The following is a 6,000-nucleotide window of genomic DNA, read 5'->3' as shown; positions in this document are numbered from 1 at the left end:
AGTTATATTCTAATTAAAGAAAAGAGAAGTCAACCCAACTAGGATTTTAAAAATAAAATAATTTCCATATCTCTCCTAAAAAATATCTGGCAACATAAGTGGTAACTATTTGTAATTAAAAATTATATCTGACAAAGACCCAAGATGGTGGAGTAGATAAATGCTGTGCTTGCCTCATGCATGAACACATCAAAATTACAACTAAATTATAGAACAATCAACGTGCAGAACCATCTAAATTGTAGCTGAACAGAAGTTTTATAACTAAGGATATAGAAAAGAAGCCACTTCGAGACTAGTAAGAGATGAAGAGATGCAAAATGGTCACACACACACACACACACACACACACACACACACACACACACTGCAGTTGAAAATCAGGAGAGATATCGCAGTCACAGAGGTTCCCCATGAAAGTTCCTCACGTGTCTCTAACCCCCAACACATACACCAGGCTTCCCAGCAGGAGCACTGGTTCCAGAAGGAGCCCCCACAACATCTGGTTTTGAAAAAGTGGGGATTCCAGCTATCTGAGTGGGACAGTAGGCGGCAGGAAACCCAGACATCATCTCAAAGGGCCTGCACAGGCACTCACCCACAGGCTCTGGTGAAGGAATGGTGACTCTGGGGGTGTTGAAAACATTTGGACAGAGTTGTGTAACTTCAAGGTGAGTACTGGAGGGACAGTCCCCATTTGCCTGTGTGGAGCCTTTCTCCCAAGCAGCCAGCAGGCAGGTGCCGTCTTTCCTGTGTTGAGCCCGCCCCCACAGGCCAAATCTGAATCTGATTGGCCTGTGAGCTCCACTGCTCCATCCTTCTGACTTACTGAGACCTTGCCTCACCCAACATACTTACCATAGGAGGCTTTATCAGCAGCTGAACCTTACAGAAGCCGGCAGGTGGCAGCCAGCCTCAGAGTGTTTTGGCTTTTTGTGGATCTACCCCAGGCCCAGTACTGGTGGCAGCCGTCCTTGGTTCAAAGCGTGGCCTCTCCCCCATGACTCCAGGTGCAGCACTAGCAGTGACCAACCATAGGTCACTTTGTAGCTCCTACCAGGTAGCCCTCAGTCAGTCACAGGCAGTGGCTGACATGGGCCTGTAATGGAGCCCCTCCCAAGAGGAGCACGAACCAACATACTTGGAGGTTGGCTTCAGACCACAGCAGAGCACCAACCAATTAGTTCCACAAGCAGCACACCCAAAGGGCAGTCTCAGTAGACACCAGAGCCCGTGGGGGTGAATCCCACTAAGTGGGGTAAGCCCACTGCACAGCAATCTATAAGCTGTGGATTTGGCCAAACCCCACTGCCAATCAGGCTGAAGGTCAGTACCACCCAATGACATGCCAACAGCAATCAAGGCACAACTATAACAGGAGGACACATACAACCCCCACAAGGGACACTCCTGGAGCACCCAGATCAGGTAACCAGGAAGACTATGCCACTGGACCCCATGGGACCCCTACTACTTAAGGCCATCTGGCAAGCCTGGGAGACACAGCAGCCCTACCTAATACATAGAAACAAACACAGAATGGCAGCCAAAATTGAGGAAACAAAGACATACATCCCAAATGAGAGAACAGGAGAAAACTCCAGGAAAAAAACTAAACAAAACGGAGGCAAGCAACCTACCAGATACAGAGTTCAAAACAGGGGTTAATAAGGATGCTCAAGGAACTTAGTGAGTGATAATAAGCATAAAAAAAGGATAGAAACCATAAAGAAAGAACCAGTCAGAAGTGAAGAATACAATAACTGAAATGAAAAATGCACTAGAAGGAATCATCAACAGACTAGATGAAGCAGAGGATCAAATTAATGATTTGGAATGCAAGGTAGCAGAAAACGCCCAATCAGAATAGCAAAAAGGAAAAAAAAATACAAAAAATTAGGATAGTTTAAGAGACCTCTGGGCAACATCAAGTGTAACAGCATTCATATCACAGGGGTACCAGAAGGACAAGAGGGAAAGCAAGGGATTGAGAATCTAATCAAAGAAATAATGACTGAAAACTTTCCTCACCTGGCAAAGAGAGTAGACACATAAGCCCAGGAAGCACAGAAATTTCCAAACAAAATGAACCCAAACAGGCCTACATCAAGACACATTATAATTAAAATGGCAAATGATAAAGACAAGAGAATCCTAAAAGCAGCAAAAGCAGTTAGTTGCCTACAAAGGAGCTCCTATAAGACTGTCAGCTGATTTCTCACCCAAAGCTTTGCAGGCCAGAAGGGATTGTCACAAAATATTCAAAATAATGAAAAACAAGGAACCTACAACCAAGGGTATTCAGCAAGGCTATCATTTAAAATCAAAGGACAAATAAAGAACTTCCCAGACAAGAAAAACCTAAAGGAATTCATCACTCCCAAACCAGTACTACAAGGAATGTTAGAAAGACTTCAAAATGTATGTGTGTGTGGAGGGTGGGAAGGGAAAGATAAAAAATATGAATAATAAAATGGCATTAACTACATATCTATCAACAATTGCTTTTAACGTAAGTGGATTAAATGCTCCAATAAAAACATAGAGTGGCTGAATGGATAAGAAAACAAAACCTTTACATATGCTGTCTGCAAGAAACTCACTTCAGACTGAAAGACACACAGACTGAAAGTAAAGGGACGGAAAAGTTATTGCATGAAAATGGAAACAAACAAGCAAACAAAAAAGCTGAAGTAGCAATACTAATACCAGACAAAATAAACTTTAAAACAAAGACTATAACAAGAAACAAAGAAGGACTCAGTAATCCCACTTCCTGATATTTACCCAAACAAACCCAAACTCTACTTCAAGGGGATGTGTGCATTCATATGTTAATTGCAACATTGTTTGCAATAGCAAAGATATGGCAGCATCCTGAGTGTTCATGGACGGTAGAATAGATAAAGAGGTGGTACATGTATACAATGGAATATTGCTCTGCCATGGAAGGGAACGGGTTCTCGCCATCTGGAGCAGCATGGATGGACCTGGAGGGTGTTGTGCTGAGTGAAGCACATCAGGCAGTAAAAGACAGATGCAATGTAATTTCGCTTACATGTGGAATCTAGAGAACAAAATAAACAAACAAAACAGAAACACACTCATAGATACAGAGAACATTTTGATGGTTGCCAGATGGGAAAGGGGGTTGAGGGAGTGGGTGAAAAGGGGAAGGGATTAAGTACAAATGGGTCATTACAAAGTAGTCAATGGGGATATAGGGCATAACATAAGGATTATAGTCAATAACAGTGTAATAACTACATATGGTATCAGACAGTCCTAGATTTATCAGGTTGATAGATGAGAGGAGTTGGGGGACAAGGTGAAAAAAGTGAAGGGATTAAGAAGTACAAATTAGTAGTTACAAAATAGTAATGGGGATATAAAGTAAAGCAAAGGGAATATAGTCAATAATAGGGAAATAACTATGTATAATGTCAGATGAGTAATACACTAGTCAGGGAATGGACTGCTTCTTAAATTATATAAACATCTAACCAACGTACACCTGAAATTAATATAAAATAATACTGAATGTCAACTGTAACTGAAAAATGAAAAAGTTGGGGGAAGATGAAGGGCAACAAGTGGTCCAAATTTTCAGGTATAAAACAAGTCAGTCATGGGGATGTAAGGTACAGGACAAGGACTGTAGTCAATAATATTGTACCATAGTACGGTGTCAGATAGTTGCTAAACTTATCATGGTGATCACTTCTTTAGCTATATAAATGTTGGAATTATAATCTATTGTGTACACTTGAAACTAATGTAATATTGTATGCTAACTGTATTTTTAATAAACATCTTTTAAAAAAGAACACTCAAAAATATGTATCTAACACTCATCATTTACAATACAGTTTGAATTAAATGTTGAAAGACAAAAGTCAGGGTCACTGGGAAGTTTAGAAATTTATTTTAAATTTTCCAACAGTTTATGCAAACATTGTAGTTGACCTTTTCACCTTCTTTAACCAAAACAGTGTTTAGTTGCTGATAAATAAAACTACAGCATTATGTATAAAACAGCACTATAGAAAACATAGGGCGGTGATGTAGGAATTATACTATGAAAGTCAAATAAGCTCCCAGTGTTTGTGAGGAGAAAGTAAAGATACTAAAAGGAAACAATGTATCATTTTGTAAGAACGTATTAAATGCATTGGTCTGCCCCTTCTCCCATCCTTTGAGGTAAAAAAGAAATGTCAACAGCCAACTGAAACATGAAACTAATACACTCCCATAATTTATACACACAATTTCGTGAGTTTCTTCAAGGCTATATAGGTTAAGTAACTCTGTTATTCTTTTGAGATACTTTGTCAGGACTGAGGGGACAGATTCCAGTAGCTTTCTTTTTTTGCTTACATAAAAAGTTATGTAAGAAGAAAATAATCACTAATTAATATTCATAAGAAATTAATGATGTATCTTCAGAAACCCACAAACCATTTTCTGAAATTTCCTGTTTATGAAAGAAACTGCAAACCGTACCTAATTCTCCATTAAATGCATCTCTTATTCTGAGGTCCAAACCTTAACCACATTGCTCAGGAGAGTGCAAGAATCACCTCTTAAACCATTTGTGCAGGACAAATGTGTGGAAGGAGCATACAGGGGATGTGACTCTCATGGGAACAAATGTCCAAGTGGATGAGCTACTTAATGGACCAAAACTCCCAATTATCAATACTGTCAGTGATGATCCCAAATAAAAGTAAGCAAAACACTCCTTAGTTTTTCTGTCTCTAAATATATAAGTTTAACATTTTGGTGAGTGATATGAAGTCTAGTACATGGAAGTTTGTTTGAACCAAAGTTGAGAAAAATCAAGTGAAAATCCACGAAGTGCATTTTATGCATTTTGTTTTAGCTTTATCTTATCCTATTACATCAAAAGTTCATTTTATTGTATTTTAGGAACTTAAATATTGAATGAAATTTATAGCCAATAAAAAAGAAAGGTGGGAATGTTAACAAAAAAAATTCATGCAGTTCTTATTGCCATCATAAAATGTGAGGCATGATGAAAGGGTGCAAACTTTATTCATCGGTATGTCCAGGGAGACTGTGAACCCATCATGGTTCCACCATTCATATAATTATCATAAATGGTACTTCACATATTGTAGGTGTTTAAAAAATGTGCTGAGAAGTGATCATCATAACTATTACGTACACCTGAAACTAATATAATATTGTATGTTAGCCATATTTTAGTAGAAATATTTTTAAAATGTGCTGATTAAGTTTATACATTGAGGATATAGAACCTTAATTAAAAAGATGTTATTTAAATTGAAAAATACATTGTGTTACAAAAGATCCAGCTAATTATTAGACTATAATGAGAGGAAAAACTTAGAATAGGAAAACTAAAGAATGAAGTGAAATTCAATCATGACTCTTTGAGTTTTGTCTCTCATTTAAAAAAAATCTAAGGTATTACGCAAGGGACGCTAAACTTTCAATTATGAAAGCAGAAGAAAATGAACATGAGTACTACTAATTTGGGGAAGTTTTTAAAAACGTTATATTTTAGCTCTGTTTTAGTTCAAGAATTCCTATTAACCACATATACGAATACATGAAAAGGAGTCATTCTCTTCTAAAACATGAAGGATATTTAACAGCTGCCTAAACAATCCTTTAACAAAAGCTCCTGCGTGTAAGCATAATTCTCAGGGCCAAAGTTGAGCAAGTTTGTCTTGGGAACAAAACTAAAAAGAGAACACAAAAGTAATAAAGAACAGAGTTATTATGAAGTCAAGGAATGTGTGTTTAGGACATCGCTCATCTCCATCATTTGTTTGATTTAAAATTTTATTACAAAAGATGTCTAACTGCTGTAAATATTTTCTTACTAGGAAGAGATACTTACTGGATTTAAGTACTTTTTTCTGAAATTTATTTTTAAAATTCATTTGTTCTTGTCCTTTAGCCTTCAGGGCTTCGAAGCATATCCCTAAAGGCTGCGGGACCACAAGGAAG

The sequence above is a fragment of the Rhinolophus ferrumequinum genome, chromosome 10 (genome assembly GCF_004115265.2).
Source record: "Rhinolophus ferrumequinum isolate MPI-CBG mRhiFer1 chromosome 10, mRhiFer1_v1.p, whole genome shotgun sequence".
Taxonomy (NCBI): Eukaryota; Metazoa; Chordata; class Mammalia; order Chiroptera; family Rhinolophidae; genus Rhinolophus; species Rhinolophus ferrumequinum.
Note: the sequence above shows the minus strand (reverse complement) of the source record.